Source organism: Pipra filicauda, unplaced genomic scaffold, assembly GCF_003945595.2.
Source record: "Pipra filicauda isolate LSUMZ 115617 unplaced genomic scaffold, ASM394559v2 scaffold692_size275598_pilon, whole genome shotgun sequence".
Lineage (NCBI taxonomy): Eukaryota > Metazoa > Chordata > Aves > Passeriformes > Pipridae > Pipra > Pipra filicauda.
In genome coordinates this window covers 239,307-260,542 of record NW_024104856.1, presented here as the reverse complement: position 1 = coordinate 260,542, position 21,236 = coordinate 239,307, and the positions used below count along the sequence as shown (strand labels likewise).

General features: G+C 39.3%; 1 protein-coding gene across 1 annotated transcript in view; it reads left to right on the top strand.

The window, feature by feature from the left end:
- The window catches only part of PRKACB (protein kinase cAMP-activated catalytic subunit beta), a 68,157-nt gene that overhangs the window by 482 nt on the left and 46,439 nt on the right, over nucleotides 1-21,236 (top strand). The gene's annotated exons all lie outside the window — the stretch shown is intronic.

Here is a 21,236-nt window from a genome sequence, read left to right as displayed (position 1 = left end):
GCAGGCCCCGCGGCCTCGGGCCGAGCCCCCCCGCCCCGCCAGGCCCGGCCCCGGCCCGGCGCGGCCTGCGCGGGGAGCCCGCCCGGCCCCGGCCCCGGCCCCGCCGCGGGGGCTCGCGGAACCGGCGGGGCGGGCCCGGCCGAGGCCGGCGCTGGCCGCGCGGCTGTCCCGCAGCAGGTGTCCGCGCCCGCGCCGGCGGAGGAGGAGCCGCGGTGTCGGCGGGCAGGTGCCGGCGCCTCCGCCTGCCTCCAGCCTCCATCCTCGCCCCGGCCCGCTCGCTTTCCCCACCCCCGAACACACCCTGCCGGCGGGGGAGGCCTCTCGCCCGCCGCGCTCCGTCTGCGGCGGGAGGGTTTTCATCTCGCTGCGGGGAATATAGGTCAGAAACTCGTGTGCCCGCCCGCATCGTGCAGCCCCGCTGACCCCGCGGCGCGGCCCCGGCCCCGGGCGTGTTTACATGGCTCGGGAGCGCGCCGGGAGAGCGCTCGGTGCAACGCTGCTCTCCTGAGCCCTGGGTAAAATGGAAGACAAAAGCATTGATCCGAACTCGCCATGGCAGGGAGCTTTATGCTGGTGTTCCTGTTCGTTTGTTTTGATTGGGGTTTGAGTTTTTTTTTCCCGTCGAAGTATTTCAGCACAACTTTAAATTATATAAAGTCGATTCGGTTGTTCGGAAAAAATACCTAGACTTTATTTTTAGTAAGATAACTTCTTGACTTCGCTTCTAATGAAAAACTTTGGGTATGTTTGTGATGGATAAGAGAAAAGAGATGGAGAGCAGGCAGTTGTGCAAGCTCAGTGTTCTGACAACAATACCCCTTGTTACTGGAAATTCCTTGGGCATTAAAATGGAAAAGAACTTTAAACATCCAAGTTACTTTTTTTTTTTTTTAATTTGTTTACTCTTTTTGTGTTTACTGTTGAGGTCTGGGGTAGAACCGGGTAACCCGATTTGCATAGGCCCGTGCCTGCCCACACGGCATTCCTCTGCCTTCCCAGGGCTCTGCATGGGTGCTCCAGCTGTGGGGCCGGGGGCTCTGCTTGGCCGACCCAGCTCTGACATGTGGGTTTGTCTTTCCGTCCTTGCCTCTTATCTCACTTGTTATAGAGTTCACAATCTAAGTATGTTATGAGTATTTGACCACTATTATTTAGGGGTTTGGGGCTTTTTTATATATTTAGCTGAGTGCATTAATTTTTGACGGGAAGTATTTTAGCCTACCTATAAAGATATGTGTGGAGAGAGAGGGTGGATTGTTCGAAGTACTTCACAATAACTCTACTGCTATTAGTCTGTGCAGTTAAATAACACAACACACAGTGTTTACTTCCATTTTAATTCTTTGCTCTTATTACCTAATACAGCAGTTTTTAAGTTGCAGAAGGAGTTTCTTTTTGAACTCCTCTCTCTCTCCCTTTGTTATAACAGCATAAAAATTAATTGCTGCTACAGACATCAATCTCAGATGTTCAGTTACTCAGTATATTTAGCAGCAAAAAGCTCTATAATGATACAACTTCTGTAACTGGGAGAAAAAATTGGTCATGAGTGACATACTGCTGGGAAAGACTTATTCATTTACTATGGAATATCAATAACATATGAAGACTATACACACAATAAACTATTAGTTGCAACATTTGGTTTACTATCAGTAAACGTTGATTGTAATTTATTCAAATGATACATGGCAACTAAAAACTGCAGAAACATAAAATGTGATGGAGGTTTAATATTTCTGATATATATTTGCCTTGTTGAGCCAGTTTCCAGTTTTGCGTGTTAAGTGTCCTCAGTAGCATATATTCCAGACTTCAGGACACTTAAAATGAAGTTGTTTGAAGTGGTAACAGATAAATATCCAGGTTTGAATTGTAAAGGTGATGTTATGCCCTTGATCCACTCATGAAGCTTATGGTATTGCGTGGATCAAGGACATGCTGAGGTCCCAGAAAGAACAATGAAGGGTAACACAGCTTCCCCTGATAACTATACTTACTAGTTCATGAAGTGTAATTTGAGACCTCTTTCACTGTCTGCGGTCAGCACAGTAAATGCTGTTCACCTAAGCGTGGCCCTTGTATTCTTCTTGTTTATTTTAGTTTTTCACGTATTGTTCAGATACCTTTAATACTTGTTACTTCACTCGGGCTATGAAGTAGAATAAAACCATTTGTATGTGAACACCAGTAGCAGACTGGAGCAAAAGTTTCAGAGTATTTCTAGACAGAAGTTGCAGGTGAATGAAATCTGAATGCAGGTGAAGTTTCTCAAGCTTAGCCACCAAAAGAGTGAACTGGGCTTGTGCAGCAGGAAGAGCAAGAGACTTGTGTGTATACAGGAGATGGAAAGCTTCAGTGTAATCTGCTATGTCCTTCTTTCTATGCCCTTCTGCTCCAGGTTCTCCTAATGTGCATTGGATTTTGATTTGGAGGACCAAAATTAAAAGTTATCCCTTAGTAAAGAGAAGCTTAGGTGTACCCGTTTTAAACAGCTTCTTGGTTTTCTATGGGGCACAGCAGCCTGCAAATTCTCAGAGCCCTTTAGAAGAGTAATACAAGTATCTGTCTTTTGAAATCTGAAGACAGAATTATCAGTTGCCATAAAAGTTATTCTAAGTTTGATCCCTCATGCTAATATTCATTTAATTATTCAATTCACTGTTTGTTGGGATTTTTTCAGCTGCTCAATTTATAGTAGTTGAGAACTTCTTTTGCAACCTAGAAGTTAAAAATGTCAACATATAGCAGGTTACATTTTGTTAAAAAGGCTACAGGGAGTCTACCTTAGCTTGTTGTGATTAATACAGGAAAATGTTAGCTTAATTATTATTCATTATCTTGGAATTATTTGTTGTAGTAGCATGAAACATAACTACAATCCGTGTCTTAGGTTTAAAAATGGCCACATAGTAACTTTTTAATTCAGTAAGTGAATCTGTTACTTTTAAGATCATTATTGATTACACGAAACAGAAATGTTGTAACTTTGCTAGAACTTCTTTCTAAAGTAGAAGGAATGTCAGGCCAGCAAATTGTATAGTTTGTAGAAAGTTTTGTGTGTGTTTTTCTTCAGTTAACTCAATATTACAGATTTTTAAAAGTAATGATGATGTATGGCCCTGAATTATTTGCCCCTTTAGATATGCAAGATAATGTCATACATGACAGCAAGAAATTTGGCTATAAATTAATAGTAATCTCCCTTGGTGTTTTGTTTGTGGTTTTTGTTGGGTATTTTTTGTTTGTTTCCTGCTTTCCCCCCCCCCCAGTTCCCCACTGTTCCCCCGCCTTCCCCTCCCTCCCAACTCAAGAACACTTAGCTGTGATATTTTCTGTGTCTTTGTGATCACCAAGCTGGGTTAGAGACCCGGGGGTTAGAGTACACTCTTTGGTGACTGGAAGATTTGTATGCTTTCTCTTATTCCAATAGATTTTGAAAATGTATGGGTTTGGCTTCTGAGTTCTATTTGCTGGGATTCAGATGGCCCTTGCTGCTCTTTCTGTAGCAATATGTGGTAGCAAATTGCTCTTAAAATGTATTTTAAAAGTAAACTACACAATTTTCAAAGCATAATGCTGTGTACGTATCTTGTTACCTGGTAGCCAGATCTCCAGCTTGCAGTGCGTGAGGAATTTATTAATCTAACGTGATTTTACTAACTTTGACTTCTGTGGTCTTTAAATAGCCAAGTACAGTGTGTGTGATGTGTATTCTGCACGTGAGTTGTATGTTCATTCACTCCTCCTCCTCCTCAAAGTGTTCCCACTACAGTATCTTCAGTATGACAGAGTTCCTATTATAGTCAACTCTTTCCTTTTTAACTCTTACAATCATTCTGTAAGTAGTGCTCCTTTGAAGTGTGCTTGACAGGAAGATGCAGCCTTTTTCTTTTTCTTTTCCCAGTAGACTTTAACCTCCTCAGGGTACATTTTTTAAGAATTGAGTTATTTTTTATTTTTCATGTGCATTCAGTGCTGGGTCATTCTGCTATTGACTCATTAAGGACCAAAAGACACCACAAATTTGTTTATTGTGAAGACTGGATGAGGCAAGGCTCTGTCACTGCTGACCTTGATTAGATTAAAACCAGGGAAGTAGAGGTGAAAAACTCCATATCCGTTGCTATCCCATGGTTGCTGATTCTCTGTCACTTTTCCAGAGACCCTTGTTTCATTTTTTTTGATCAGAGTGTAGTTTCGTTCAACAGATACTATCTTTTTCTCTTACTCATTGTGCTTATGCTCTCTGGTTTTGAAAATGGTAGCTGTTGGAGCCTTGTTTACACATTTTAGAACATCAGCTATAGTATATATTGTATAAAGGGTAACTAATAATATATATTCCACTGATGCTGGAATGGTCTCCATGGTTAATATCTCTACAAAATGTATTTAAAGCTTCTTTCCCAATATTTTTGGTCTTGTATTTTTTTTAGTGGTCAGGTAGGTTTCAGCAATAAGGAACTCTGTCATATGAATATCAGAAATAGTCATAATTACTTGCTGAAGAAATATCTGAAAACTCCTTTGTTGTAATCGCCAATGTAAGACTACCAGTATGCACCATCTGAAAATTCTGCTTGGATTCAAAACAAAATACTTATCTACATCTTGGACTAGCAAAGAGAGAGGTTATCCCTCAATAAGTGATAGCCACGTGGTAGCATTACAAAAGGTCACAAGAACCTCCAAGTGATGAATTAGTTTGTGTTTAGGTGTTGTGGTTAGGCCGTTATTACAGGCTCAGGCTGCTTTAAAGACAGAATATTTTAAATGACTTGACATTCCCTTGTTCCTGGGTGTCTTTACTGTTTGTTCATTTATCCATATATCCACATTTGTAGAAATTACACAATCAAAAGCAATATCTTGAAAAATACTCATATTTCTTCTATTTTTAGCACTTTGTTCCTTAGCCTAATTAGGGCTATGCTGCAAAAATTCCCCATCTCATGGGTACAGGGAGCAGGATGTGGACAGAGCAGGACGTAGGGCTGGAACCCTGCAGGGCCACCCTGCCGGGGCAGAGGGCTGTGCCCACACCGTGCCAGGGAGCCTCCAGGTAGTGAAGGTCTTCTCTGACATGTCTCTCCTTTGGACACAGCTGTGGAAAGGCTTTTGGATGGCTGTCAGATTTTGTGCTTTGCCTGCATCTTTACCAGAGATCATGAAGGACTTGTTTGTCCACAAGCTTTTTTTTTTTTTCCCAAACTGCAGCTGTTGGTTTAATAAATAAATTGCTTCTGCTATACCACAGGTGAGTTCTAGATCAGATCTGAGTAGACTGTATTTTTTTAATCAGTGCTTCTAGCATTTAAGCTTGCAGTGTTTTCAGTGTTTGGAACCTTGAGTCAGTGGGGATTTTCCATATAACCTTTTGAAATTTAGTGCTGGAACTTGGTAAAGAGTCAAGCTCTCAAGCTTTGTTTTGTTACAGGTGCAAGTGCTATTTCACAGGCATTTCTTTTAGTTGCAGTTGTGCTTTTCTATCCCCTGCCACTTGTCTTCTTGCCTCTGTGCCCTCAAGTGTGCTGGAGCAACTGTTTGAGACAACAAGGTGAACTGAATTTGAGATTGATCTAGGTTAAAAATAACCCTGCAGAAAAGGGAAAGCAGGAAGGACGTGTGTTAACCTGGATCAGCTTCCTGCTCCAGTTCCCCTCAGGTAGCAGACAGCTGTAGCAGTGCAGCTGGGTTAGGGCACCGGGGAGAGCCTGGGCAGCGGGCACCGAGCAGGGCTGCCTGGCCTGCTGCTGTGCTGCTGTGCTTGCAGGCTGTGCTGCTGTGCCTGCAGGCTGTGCTGCGAGGATTTTCCTGCCATAGCAATTTCTACAGTGTGAGGTAGAAGTGTTTCCTGTGGAATGGGAAAGTAGCAGTGGAGCTGTGAGGAGGTAAGTAAAGTGAGGAATGCGTTGTCTTAGAGTTGCAAAACTAGAAGACAAAATCAGTTTGTTTCCTTTTTTTTTGCCTTTTCCTGCTGTTGTCTGGAAAGGATTACACACATTTCTCTGATTTTATTTATTTGTGTTATCCTGGTGTTCATGAGTTTGGACCCTATTTTGTTTGTAGAAACACAACAAAATTTGTTCCCTGAAACTCGCGTGTTCTGTTTTGGAAAATAAGGTGAATACAAACAGATGGGAAATAAAAGATGAAAGGGAGACTTAGTTTGTGTAGCAGGAGAATTGGGACAGCACTTTAGAGGGTATGCTGTGCAGGGAGCTAAAAGAAAGATGCTGGGGTAGCCCTGCCTGTGGTGTTGGGAATGAGCAGTGGTAAACAGCAGTCTCTTAGTGCTCATCTTGGCTTTCTCTTTGGCATCTCACTTGCTGTTTCTTCAGCATCTCCGCAGAAGAACGTCCGCTAAGACTAAGGTTTCACAAAACAGCTGAGCCCATCTGGTGACTTGCACTGTTGAAAAATCCATTTTTATTCCGAGACCCTTCACGGGTCACAATTCACGTGTTTTCCCGATCCATTGTAAAGCTGTTTTACATAGGCAGAAAACTATGTGGGTTTTATCTCTTTGCTTTATCCATAATTATTTTGCACGGCAAATCCATTCACTGAGGTGTCAGATGGCAAGAGACAGATTCAAAGGAGGCACTGAAAGCACTGTTGGCAATGAAATAGTCCGGTGGCAAGAAAAAGGAGTGTATTTTCTTAGCGCTGAGCTCTTTAAGACCTCACTCTGCTAACTCCTTGGAAAAATGATTACTCCAAACTACCACTTTCCCATCTGTCTTTGTTCATATAATGAATTACTTCAAGACTTCAAGTTTTCAGGGAGAGGTGTTAGCACCTAGCAGTTGGACATTTAGAGCTATGTGAAGATAGAGAAAAATAGAGCAAAACGTTGCTTGTTTCTGTCTTTATAATTATCAGGTGAATTTTTAAGAAAATAATATTTTAGAATTTGTTTTAGAATTTTTTGTTTTATTTTTCATTTTGTAGTTAGCTTCTTTTTTTTTTTGCCAATTTGATATTCAAACCAAGTACCAAAGTTTTTATTTCTTCCATTAAACTATTTTCTGCTTTTCCCTGCCCACAGGGACAAGGGGCTCACTGGTTTCGGATAGAATGAGTTCTGCTGCATATTCCATGATATACACCTAGTAAGGGTTAGGCCAACTGCTTCACATTCTGCCATGCAGCAAAGGTGTGGAAATACCTTGTTGTTTTGGATTTTGGCATTTATTATGTTTGGGGGGGGGTTAATGGCCACAATTTTTGTGACTTCAGAATAAACAACCAGTTCCTTACACTGGGTATCATCTGTCTGTAGTTCTGAGCAATAGTTTTGTGCATTTTAGAAAATCTTTTCAGAAAGTCAGGGGTGCATGTTAGAGCCAAATGGATGTCCAGATGCTGAGAAAGCGTAAGTCTTTTCTGTGACACAACTGTTCACTACCAGAGAAAGACTGATGAGCAGTTTTGAGCCAAATTGTCCCCTTAGGAAGGGCAGAGAGGTGCTGTTCTACCTTGCACTGACTGTTTCTTCAGAGAGATATGATATCTCTGTGATAGACTAACACTGAATAGCAAGATATCTTACCTGTGATATTAAAACAAAAGACATAGAAAATCCTCCTTCATCACATTGCTAGATGAATGAACATCTAATCTGTTGGGTGATTTGTAAAGGTAAGCATTAGTTCTGTTATTTCTCTGCCTCTTGTTAACTTGTACCCTTTTGTTAAAATACTATAATATTTAAACAGAGGGCATCAGGAACTTTTTGTATGTTTTATTTCATTCAGGTTAAGCTGCTTCCAGGAAGTGTGTACTCGTTAACCAACTGCACTTGCTGCTAATGCTTGTCTGTAAACTCACAGACATCCACAGCTGCTGTGTGGCTCAAGGAATAAAAACAAAGGAAAGTGCATTTCTGGCACAAAGATGGAAACTTGAAAGATGGGAAAGATTGTTACTTTGCCTGTGCCCAGAATCCGTTTGCTTTCCTCTCTCATGAAATGACATAATTAAGGGTGTATGTACTCCAGTACATCAGCAGGTGCATTGTAATATTAATTAAGGCTAGTTTTGATTACTATAACATGAAGCAGTTTGAAGTTCTTTGTCTTGTAGTAGGTAGCAGTAATAGGTGTATTGTATATGTAAATTGTGATTGTTAAGCATATGATAATCTAGCCTGACTCTGCACAGGGCAAAAATGTGACTTAACTGCACCCAAAGTCTGTCATTAAGATGAAGTTTTTAATGCAAATTACCTGTATTCAAGCATTTTATTAGCTGATCCATAGATTAATGTGGGAGATGGAGGTTTTAATCAGAGTTTGTCGTTGAAAAATGGGGTAGGTGCTGAGAGAGAGAGGAAAAGCATTACATAGCTAAAATCATGCCAAGCCCATTTGAAAGATCATGGTATTTCCCTCTAACTGGTGTCATTATGATAAAAGGAGATTTTTTCATTGACTTTCTGAGGACTATTTTATATTGGGCAGTTTTTAAACCTTTAGTACTTCAGCTGTACATTTGCTCCTTGTGAAAACTTGTTTAGTGAGAAGTGGGGGTCTCACTGAGCTCTAGGGCTGTGCATGCTCTGCAGATCCCAGCACTATTCCTCTGCTTAGGGAACTCTGGGGTAAGCACTGTAAAGCTGTGGAGGCTGCACCGGTGCATCCCGTGGGCAAGCTGCGTTCTCTGAAAAATCTACAGTTAGTGCTACGTGTTTATGTGAACTGAACTGCAGAGTCAAACCATGTGCTAGATCACTTAGCTTAATTTAATGGCAAATGTGAATATCAAATTGCGAAACAACTAAGTTTTGCAGTTTGTTTAAGTGTACAGCAGCTTCATGGGATATGGAATCACCTGGGACCTTGAGAGTGTATAGTGCTTTGTAGTGGCTCTTTGGGTGTCTCCAGGTTCTTTTGCAAATTAGCAAATGTCTTTCCTCTTTGCATTTCCTGAGGACTAATGATCAGATGCAAACTCGACACAAAACAAAATTAGCTTCAGTTTTTCACATGCAATGTGCTAGTACCTAAGGAAAAGTCCCATTTCTGTCTAAATTTGGCCAGTTGTTATGACATGCTTTCTGTGAAGATGGGTCTTTTGCTTGTACCTACATGATTATCCAACTGCTCATTTAATATTCAAATGCAGAATTTATTTCATTTGCATATTAACTTAGGGTTTTTTATATTGAACTCTAAGGTAGGACATTCTTGAACTTTAAATGAATGTGTTCACAGTCTGGTTTTTTCCCGCTCCTATTTTCATTTATTACCGTTTGTTGGTGACAAGCATCAAACAACTTGCATCTCAGACGAGCACTCAGAAAAAGGTTGACAAGGATGGAATGATGTCCATGTGAAGGATTATTATGTAATTGCTGTGTAAATGACATCTTTTATCCAGAATAGTTGGAGGACATGATCTGTAAAACTGTGTGTGGCGTGAGAAATATTCAGTGCTTGCCTGCTTCTTGCATTTGCTAAGCAGCTGCTTTGAGTCACTGCTTCTGTTGGCTTTTCCCTTAGGAACAGATACCAATTTATTCCTAATAAAACATTAGAGCCCTTCTTGAGAATGAGAAACTACAGAAAAAGAGGATGGAGAAAAACCAGGCTGCAGCTGGTAAAAGGAGTGTGGGTCAAGAAATGTAAAAGGAGGGAGCCAAAGGGAGCACTAAGTGGAATATGTTCTGGGTCTTGTCCATGTTCTCCCATCTCAGAAAAGGGAGCTGATAACTGCTGGCCAGAGATGCTCTTCCTGAGGAGGTCAAAGTAAATACCACAGGTGTCAGGGCATCCTGAAAAGCTTCTTCCACCTGGTTGCAGCTTGGTCAGAGCAGTGGAATTGATGAAGAGATCCTGCATCGTGTAAAGCCTTAGAAGGGAAATGTATAGGAAAAAAAGTGGGCCAAGAGCATCTTAATAAGAGGTTTTGGAGAAGCTGGAGTAAGGGTTGCCATTTGTCCCATTTTGGCCATGACACATGTGTGTTCCACCTTATCCACAGGGAGCTGGCTCTCAGGACCCCAGGAACAGCATTATGGATGTGCTCATATCTTTCAGCCCTGTTTTTCCTGGCTGGGCTCTGGATTTAGCCCAGAGTACAAGCTGATCCACCTGGCATCATGCCTCTTCTGGTGGTAGGAGATCCTGTCCCTGCTGTTTAGGCAGGGCAAATGGTGAGGAAGTGAAGTACGAGGGCACAGTGGAATTTTCCAAGGCGAGGTGTGAAGATGAACTGGATGCCATGCAGCCTACGGAAATACTGCATGGAAGAGGCATGTGTGTCTCAGGACAACAATCTGAGGGTGTTGCACTTCCCTCAGGCTGTAGTCAGGAGTTACGCTGTTGCTGCAGAGGTGGCATTGCAGGTCAGGACACTGGTGACCGCCTTCATGCCAGATGCCCAAAGCTACATTCTGTATTTTTGTTCTGCTGTGGGTGCCAAGTATACTTGGCACGTTCTCTGGTTTCACCCACTTGTTGTGCTTGTTTGGGGGGATTGGTGTTTTTTGGTTTTGATTGGGCTACTGTTAGGACTACATTTTTGCCTTCTTAAATTGTAACAACTTGAAGGACCGGATTTATATCTGCTTGTAGGTCATCTTTCAAAACTGTTCTAATTTTACTGTTCTTTCTTATGTACTTGAGCAGAACAGTTACCTGGAAGTACTTTTTAAACAGCACGGTATTTTAGTACTTCACATAGCAGTCCTCTAAGTTCAGATCTAAATTATCCAGTACTGTGACAATTAAGCCACGTTTAGACCACAAAACCACCCTAGTGAGTTCAGACATCTATAAAAATGAAATACTGCTTTTGTTGTGGTTACATATTGTTTCCTATCAGAGGATACTGCAAAGTTGTTGCTGCTGCAGCAGACGTGTAATTCTGATTCAGATAACACTCCTCCAAATACACAAAGAAACAAGAACCTCCCAAACAATAACAGATGTCAGCAGCATCTGCAATTTAATATTTCATGAGAGAATATGCTCTGCCATGCGATGAAATGCCTGAAAAAATTTAATGCTACCTTTCATTCAGTAGTTTTTGATGTAATCACAAATAGGGAGATTGATGTTTCATTGTATTCTTGGAGTGCAAGCCAATGGGCTCTTGTCAGCAAAGAAGTGAAGGTCCCAAAGAGGAGTAACATTGGGACAAGTCAATGATTATTTTTTTAAACACATAACACTAGTGTGCTTCTGTATTTTGGAAGAGAAAAAATACTCCTCAAGCTATAATGCTATTGCTGATACCTATATAATTACTAAATACTTAATAGGGACTATTTATACTGTTTCTTAATTTTCTTGCATCTTCCTTCTTCAGTATTACTGCTACTTTGACTTAAAAAACTGCCAATAGTTTTGGCTTATGCCCATATACTGAACATATTCCATCTTTGGCAACTGAAGCATACATTTTCCCCAAACTCAGTCTCTTTTTCATTATTAAATGTACATTCAACAAGAAATCAAAACTGTTTTTCATATAACTCTTGCCCTCTTGAGGCTACCCAACTACAGTCACACCACTTGAGAGGAATCAAATTCTCACCACGGCTTTATTCTGTAAAATGTACCTGATCTCTGTCTATTCTGTCCTCCCTAACTTGCAGTCACTTTTTATAAACCCCTCTCTAGTGCTGCACACGTATCAAACAATCTCAGGCTCAACAGACTCGCTCTACTCAGCTTTCCTGTAACGTGTCACGGAATCATAGAACACCAGGTTGGAGGGACCATGAGGATCATCTGGTCCAATCTTTCTCAGCAAAAGCATGCACTAGATAGGATGGCCCAGCACCAGTTGAACCTTAGAAGTGTCCTACTGTTGAAGAGTCGCCCAGTTCCCTGTGGAAATTATTCTAATGGCTGAGAGTACTCATTGTGAAAAATGTTCCTCTTGTGTCCAAGTCCAAGGGGGCTGCATGTGAAAGGCTTGCACTTAGATGCTCTCCATACTGAACGTCGACTCCTCTGTTTCCTCAGCCACTGTGTTCTGGGCTAGTCCTCTGAACAACAGGACTGGCAGCAGAACAAGTAAGTTTGTGTGTATTAGTGGAAATGAACGAGTTGATTTAGTTGGTGGAGAAAATTATAGTGTTCTGAATAGAACCGTGGAAAATCAGCCAACTACTATTTTCCGTTTGGAATTATTTTCACACAAAGGCAGGCAGAACTACTACAAGTTATCTTCTGAAAGAAGGGACATTAGGGTAGGGTTCGTAGCAGTAGGCTACGAACTTTATTTTCACTTTAAGTGAAAAATATATCCTGCAGAAAATCAATATCTTCACCATTAAGTGGAAAATTCAGTTCAGCTGCAGAAAAGGTAAATGCAAGAGGTGCCTTCATTTTTCTTCTCAAAGATCATAGTAAATTTGCCATGCTCATACCTGTGGCCTTACAGTATCGTTTAGGGTAACTCCAGTATGGATTCTGTCACATCTCGTGCTGCTGCACAGTTCTGTGCATCTCTTCCTCCTGTTACTGCCTACTCACATGCTGGATCTAAAATGAGTGTGTATGTATTAGTCATCTTCCAGTTTTATTTGTCCTAACAAATACTTGAGTACATTCTGGAGCAATCAAAAATATGAAGAGGAAGACTAGTGATCTTTGTCAAAATAGATTGTGCTCTGGCGACCATGAGGGTAATCACATTTAACAGAACTAAAATGATACAAAAACTGTTTTGGTCTCAGTTGTAAGTAAAAATGGGACAACTTTTGCTGATAGTATTTGAGAATGGTATGGTGATGCATATCATTACTCAGTCAGTCAGCAGCATCTATGGTTCAAGAGAAGGCTCCAAAGAGTCCCTCAAATTAAAAACTGTCTTATGTTAACGTATCTAAAAACTGAGATCAATACCACACAACACTAGTGCTTTCTCCTTCCCTTCAGTGAAACACTTAAGTGTGTTTTCTTCGATGGCAAAATCCACTTGCAACAGCATTTCACCCTTGTTTCACATCCCTGCTTTTTATCAGCCCAGCACAAGGTGGGGCAGTGTTTTAAGTGAGGTCCATGAAATTAAAGGGTTAAAACAGCCAGGCCAGGTGGGGGCAAAGGTCTCAACTATTTTGGTGGCACTTCAGAGCAGTCCTTGAACAGCTGTATCAGCACAGGAGGAGCAGCAAATTGTAGCTCTGAGCAGAGCAGCAGGGCTGGTAAGGGCAGGATTTTTTCAAGTCAGCTTTACTGCCAAAGAAAATTGGTCATGTAAGTACTCCACGAGCAGCAAGTAGAAGATTGTTTCATAATTATAGCCTCAAACCTCAAACTGGAGACAGTACAAACATGTTTGGGGTTTTTTTCAAAAAAACCATCATGCCAGCAGAAATCAGGTTCTAGTCTGAAAGCTCTTGCCCACCAGAAATTATAAAATTGCTTCTAAAAGAGGTCCTGAAAAAAAAACACTTTAAGCAACAGCAAGAAGTAATTGGGGCTACAGCCAATTTAGAAATTCAATCAGATCATCATATAACACTGTCCTATGGTTGAAAAGCACAACAGTTACTTGGCTAGATTATGTTCTGTATTTCTGCCATCAATTACTTAACACAAGTTTTTCTTTAATAAACGACATGGTTTCGAACATCTGCTTAAAAAGAGAAAACACAAAACCAAACCCAAAACCCACCAGCACATAATCCCAACTCTTCTGAAGGGAACAACTTCATAATACCACTTTAGCTCCTGAAAACAGCAAGCTTCTAAAGAGATGGGTGGCTCAAATGTTATGGATAAATTAATATTTATTTTGTAATGGTCAGTTGGGATCTCTTTATCCCCACTGCATGTGGTCCAAGTTAAATGTTAGAACTTTTCTGTCAGGATTTCACCTCATCAAACAAAACAAAACACAAAAAACCCGAACGAACAACCCTCCCTCCATATCATCGTGATTTTTTGGGTTAGAGAAAGTGAGGAGAATAACAGTTTTATTACAACAAATATGATTATGTTCTAGGCAATATCATTGTTTGTAAACATTTTATTGTATTTTGACAAATACGATGTTGGTGAGCGATACATTGGAGTTGAAGTTAGAAAAATGGGAAGAAGTGGTAGCTAATATATCAACAGTTGCATCTTAAAGCCTTCGTGTATTAGTAATTTAAAATTCTGTAATATACCTGAATAGTCTGTAGAGTTATGTGAGATATAACAGGAAATCAGATATCAGTTTTACCTTTTTACAAGTAAATGTACAAAAGAGTGGAGATGATGGTCAGTTCTTGTTCCATTCACATCTTAGTCACCAATTTTGATAAGGCAGCCAAAATAAGAAGCCTGTTTCAAGGGAAAGTCTTTTAATATGTTGTGGTTTGTTGGTGGGTTTTTTGGTTTTTTTGGTTGGTTGGTTGGTTGGTTTTTTTAGCAGGTGTATTTGATTTATTTATATAAAAGGGAATAAAGTGTATTTGAAATATTTATTCTCTTAGGGAATTTTTTAGTTTTTCATTTGAGTCTCAATATGTGTGGGTCACACTGCTATTCCAAACACAGCAATTTTGATCTGAACATAATGTATGTAACATCCTTGTAAATATGCCATAAATTATTTGCAGTCTGCTGGTGGTGGTGTGGTAGTTATATTTTGAATTTGGGTGTCTGGTTAAGGGTAGAAAAAATTGTACATTTATGGTCGAAGTTGAATTTTTTTAAAGTATGTTCATTAACAGGTAAAGAATTTGCTTTTCTTCTGTTGTTCTCCTGGCACTTGTTCATGCTAGCATGGTACAATTGACTTGTGTCTTACCTCGAAGAATTTTAGCCTCTTAATAAAAGCATTTTTAAGAAGACTTTAAGAAACTGAAAATCTTTTTACGGTGAAATCTGATATTCTGGTCTTCTGTTAGACGATGGCAGTACAGCATTTTCGTTCATTCAAGCTATATGTTTCAGTATTACTTGGGATGTATTAACAAAGAGAATATATCTTAGGAACAAATTAGTTTATGAGGATCAACACAATTTGTCTTAATTCAGTGTTTCTATTTTAGCACATGTAGCAATGTAAAAGATGTGAATATCTTCTTTATTGAAGAGTATTTTCTGTTACTTTCTTTCCACTGAGTTATTTTAATGACAAGCACTACTAAGATTCTCACGAAAAGAAAATATTTTGAATTTTGGATGTGGCTTTCCTGCCAACAGGTGTTTATATACCATGTCTCTGTCTCCTGTTTTGTCTTTTGTCTTCTAAATTCTGGTACAGCCAAGATTGTCAGTCATTCATACTAAACTGTACCTGTTCAGCTACAGTTTGGAAATTCTGCACCTGTTCAGGTCATCAGGAAGACATTTCCACTTTTAAAAAAGAAAACTGATAGGTACATCTTCTTGAAACAGGGTGTCATTGGGTGCTTTTTAACACTTTGTATTTCAAGAAGATACTTTTATCTCATATTTCAGGATAATAATGTTGCTTTAATTAGTAAATGGTGAAGTCTATTGCAGGTTAAAAGCTATGCATTTTAGTATTTTGAACTACTAGTTATTAGTTAAAATTTGCTTTGCCTAAAGATTACGTTATTTCAGTGTGGTTTTCAGTGTCTTACTTTGTTTGGTAAGAGTAGGATTATTCAAACCCTTCTTATGCTACCTCTTGCTATGACACTTGTGACATTATGGGTTGGATAAATTTTTAGTGAAAGCAAAGGATGGAAATGCAACTTTCCTGTTTTTGCTAAATAAAACAAAAAAATCCACCAAAATGCAAACCAATCAAATTAATGTTTTCAAATTAAAAACCCGGGCAGCACACTGCTGAACTGTTTCAGGCAGGAGAACTGTAGCACTTGTGTAGGTTGTATCACTTGGTGAAGCTGTGTGTCTGTGTTTCTGAGGGGAATTGGAGACACGGCAAGGGAGCCCCAGGGAGCATTGGAGCCAGCAGTGGAACACAGCCTGTGAAAAACATAGGAAGGTATTTTTTGGCTGAGCACGGCTAAAGAAGCCTTACTGTGGACTTTGCACATTTATTTCTTTGTAGAGGTAGAATTTTATACGTTCTTTGTAAATGCCCAGGAGCAAATCAAGATGATGTGCAGAGAGCAGCCCCTCCCCTGTTTCTTCTGTTCCAGTGATGAGTGGATGATGGAAACAAGCAGCCAGCTCAGGTCAGATAGGCAGCAATGTGCATTTGTGTGGGGAGCCTGGGGTTTTCTTCTTGGCTGACAGAGATATAAAGGTATGTACTGTCCCAAAGGTTTTTTTGCTCTATCACCTAGTCATGTTGCTTTGCTTTCATGTTATGGCTTATTATTTCTATCAACAGGCTGAGATGTGAATTTTCAACTGATATGTCATTTTCCTTTCCTGGGCAGTTAAATACCAATATATGCTTTCTCTATGGAAACAAATTCTCAGAGCTTGTGATCAGAGGCCACCAGATATAAAGTGTATCAGTTTATTTTGCAAAACTGATGCTTTCTTGCTGCTAAGAAAGTTTGCAATTCTTATGTAAATTTATAAGCTTTAAAAAAATGGTGTTGCAACTTTTCCAATTCTGCCAGACCTTTATTGTCCATAATAAAGAGTCAGCTTAAAAAATGAATTTTTATGCCTGTATAGCTCTGATAACAATTGAAGGATTCCTTTCTTGGGCAAATTAAAATCAGTCTCATGGAGGGGAGGAGGGAGGAGAAGGGTTTTATTGAGGAATCGAACTTTTATTCCTGTGTGTTCTTCTTACGATTCCTCTTGAACTTCTTTCAGATGTAATTAGCACAGACACACATGCACACACCCTTTGTGTTTTTTATTGCACCTTTTTTCCAAGCTGTCTTTCTATCTAGCTCTGTTTTATCTCTCCATTATGATTTTGTTCAAATTGGAATTTGTACAATAGTGTACACACATGCATATCTTCAAACTATTTTCTGTTGAAGTTCTATGTGAAAGTTACTTAATTTGTTACCAAAACTTTACCAATGCAGTGGGTCAAGAATTAAATATAACCTGAATTTCCTCCCTGCTTATTTTCTTATCGTTCTAATAACTTTATTTCTTCTTCTTTATGAAATAGGCACCCACATACCATTTGATCATCGTGGGGATAAAAAAACCAGTACCTGCAACTGAAAATAGTACGGTTTAAGTAACCTGTCACAGAGCAAGGCTAGTGTCTCCTCAAGGGTGGTGTTGAGTAGCCTTCAGTAGCAGTGTGTCCAGTGTGTCCTGGTGCTGCCGGGGGCCACTTGGTCCCGCTCCCAGAGTTGTGTAGATCTTCCCATCCTACACAAAGGAGCTCAACAGATGCATTTCCTTCGCTGCCTAATCCCAAATGAGTGCCAGAGTAGTTCCATACACTGTTCTGCAGGAGGTACCAGTCTGTGGAATAATGAATACATGACTGCATCTGTTATAAAAAAAAACATGTGAAAGAGGATCATGCAGGGGTTACTAAAAAGATGCTAATCCTGGCTTTTTTAATGCCTTTGAATACCAAAATATGAAATATAAATCATGTCTTTAAAACATAGTTTTCTGTTTAAGTTATGTAGACAAGTACTTGTTTATACAGTTTGATTTGTAAATGTCTTTCTATGAAAAGGCAGTAACTTTTACTAGTCATTTCCTGTCTTTATTCAGAAACATTCATAATTAGTATGACAGTAGGTTGATAGCGGTTTAGTTCACTTTATCCAGTGTCAGCTGAATTTCTGGTTATTATTTTTAGAATGTACAATGAAGCTAAGAGGTAATATAGTGGCTTTTTCAGTGGCAAAGCTTGTATGTTTTTATGTTCAAGTTAGAGGAATTTTATTAAAAATTTTGAGAAGACATCAGTTTGGATAGATATTACATCAAGTTTAACAAAGACAGTTTGGGATCATGAGAAAGGGAATAGGTACTGGTGCTAAGCCTTTGTTCTCTGGAACTCTTAGAGAGTTCTTTTTTCTAAACTCAGAAGTGCTCCTAAAAACGCTGTTAAAAGCCCACCTGTCTGTGTTTTGTAGGAACAACAGAAATATATCAGCCTGTGGTATCACAGTAGGAGAGTTGCTTGTAGATACTGTTTGACTCTTATCCGAGGTCAAAGCACAGTATTTGTTGACCTTCCTGTGTAGGCTTGATGCACTGAAAATCTGGGCTGTTAAACTTGGGAGTCATATGATTGTCTAAATCCTTACTTCTCATTCCCGATGTTCCAGAAAAACAAGGCAGAGGCAATTCAATCAGGCTTAACAGTCCTATGGCTTTTAACCATTTCTGAATGCCTGTTAAAGGAAATGGTGCTTCTGGGAAAACCATTAGCTTTTAAAATTAGTTGGCACTATTAAGCACCTTTCATCTGAAAACTGGCAAGTAACTGCAAACATTTATTAAACAATTAACTCTTTAAAAGACCTAGACACACAGCATTACGGTGAAGTGACGTCTTATAATTACCATAGGCTTATAGTAACACTTCTAGTAACTTAAAATAATGTGTATATTCATTTTTTTGCCAGTCATTCATGTGAATTGGCAAGTCTGTTACAGAGAGAAAACTACACCTTATTTTATGGCAATTAGTATATCAATTTACTTCACATTCTCAAAGTGCTTATTAATTTTAGCTCAAAATAGATCAAATGTACCACATGTGACTGCTGTATCATAATACTACTTATCTATTTTTAAATCTAAATGGACTCTGGGAAAGTACTTTGCAAACTTTTGGCTTCTGTTGCAGAGGAGGTTTCCTATGTGTTCCTGGGTAAAGTACCTTGCAGTGGAGTCCTGTAGTATCCATTCTGGCTGTGTTTTAAGCTTTTATGTGTGTTAATAATAAAAACCTGAAATAAAACTCAGGTGAATTGTGTAAATCCTTTTTCAAAATGAGCGAGCTGGGGAAACTCCATCTGCTTCATTTCAGTCCTGAAAATGTCCAGCTATTGCAAAAGAAAATGAGATGTATGCCGAAAGTCATGAGCTCAGAATCATATTAATGGTATTTTGTTTTGTAAATGTTTTTTCTGTGAACTTAAATTCAACACCAAAGAAATAATTATTGTTTTCCTGTATGTTAAGTTTACAAGCTTTTCAAAACTTATTGTTTCTTATTAAAAATATATCAACTACTGGAAAGCAGACAGTCTTCACCTTTCTTACTCTGCAATCATGGAATCACAGCTCAAATGTTATGGGTAAGTTAATATTTATTTTGTAATGGTCAGTTGGGATCTCTTTATCCCCACTGCATGTGGTCCAAGTTAAATGTTAGAACTTTTCTATCAGGATTTCACCTCACCAAATTATCATAGTTGTGAAAATGGATAAAGTAAGAGTTGCCAAGGCAGTGAAGAGTTTTGGTGTTTTCTAGGGTGAAGGCTGCTGTAAAATACAACAGATAAATCTAAGGAGAGCAGATGAAATGCTGCTAAACTGGTTGGTTCCATGGTTCCATCGGAGCATTGTGGTGGTGTATTCTGATTGTAGTTTGGGTTTTGAGCATAAATATGTGTAATTGTCACTTGTAGTAATTCAGTTTGAGAGTTACAGACAAAAATACCAATGGCAAGCAGCACCCTGGAGATATCAGGGGAGTACTCCAGGGGAGTACCCTTAGGTGGCAGCCACTGACAAACACAGTCCTCAATAGACTGTGGCTCTTTGGTTGCTCAGCCTGTGAGCCAAGCAGCAGCACTGCTGGGGCTTCCTGAACTCACTTCATGCTGCAGTCTTGGCTCTGGCTGAAGAGACAGCACGCCAAGGTCAGATTTTTTGATTTTCTTTTACTTCATGTGAAGACATCAACATATTAGTGATGCTGCAGCCACCAAGTTTTACAACTTGAACATTTTAATCGTTATCTATAGCAGTATCAGGTACAAATAAAGCAGGGCAGCAAAACAGATTTAGCAAACATTAGTGTTGGAGTTCATTTTCTCAGCATGCCTGAAGTGTATCTGTAGTTTGGTATTCATATTTGAGTCAGCTATTGCCAAGTCAGACGTTGCTAAAATATTGAAGAATATTGAAGAAGTGGGTGTTTCGTCTTTCATTTGTGCCCAGTTGGCAGTCAGTAACTAAATTAAGTTTTCATTCAGATTGAGAACTGAAATGAAAAAAAGTTGAGATAATGAGATTGTGTTAAATCAGTTTTTGGCCTTTGACCTTCTAAAATTAATGTTTAAAACAGAATTAAGTGTGGAATTTTATATAGACATGGAGTATTGTCCTTTGAGTTTAAATGGCTGAAGAATTGGGGCAGTGAGGGGTTAGGCTATTTTCTTCTCCATCAGCAGTAATAGGCCAGACCTCTTTTTATCTGGAAAAACTTTGCCTGCACTACGCTTTGGGGGCTTGCATTGTACAACATATATATATTTTAATGATGAGAGACTAAAACTGTTGTAATTGTTTGAGACAATACTGGTGAAGGTGCCTTTTCTTGCTTTCTAACTTACCCTCAAACTGAAGTTTTGCCTGCTCAGATGCAGAACCCTCATCCTGTCCTTCCTTAGCTCCTTGGATCACTTTTGCCTCTGCCTTGTGTCAGCTCCCTAGTGCAGTCTTGCGTCAGGACTCAATTCCTTGCTATTAGCCCTTCCTCTGCTTTTTTTCTCCCCTTCCTCCCCCCAGTTCTGTTGCAAAATTCTAATTTTTGACTGTTTGCAACATTCTGGTGTATTCTAATATTGTTACGTTCCCCATGTTTGTGTCCTAGTTGTGTCATATTTCAGCCTGTTGTATCAATGATTAATCTCAAAGTTGCTGGTGTAAATATTACTATCATACCTTTAAAAGATCTATTTCACTCAATATGTTTTCTTAGAAGGGGCTAATTTGGTTTTTTTTTTTTTATTTAGGACAAAAATCAGACTTTATTAAATATGTCCTTTTTTTCTTTATAATACCGATTCTCTTAATCTGTAATATGTCAACCAATTTAAATTGTTTACTGTCAGAAGTCTAATGTTAATTCGTCTTCTTGTCTGATGCAAAAAAAATTCAACAACAATGTTTGAACTTGAGGATGCCAATGTAAGCATATGAAACACCAAAATAAGCCTTCTTTTTAATTTAAACAAAACCCAGTCAATTTTATTTGAAATTGTTTCCATGTATATGACTTAGTTTTCTATTAAATTTCAGGCTACCAATTATTTTTAGACAACATAAATTAATGAGAACAGATGGAATGTATGATTAGAAATTTTGGCATATTGAGCAGTCAGACTGAACTGAAAAATACTTAAAAGTATAATATGTGGGACAAAATTATATCAAAGAGGTATTTGC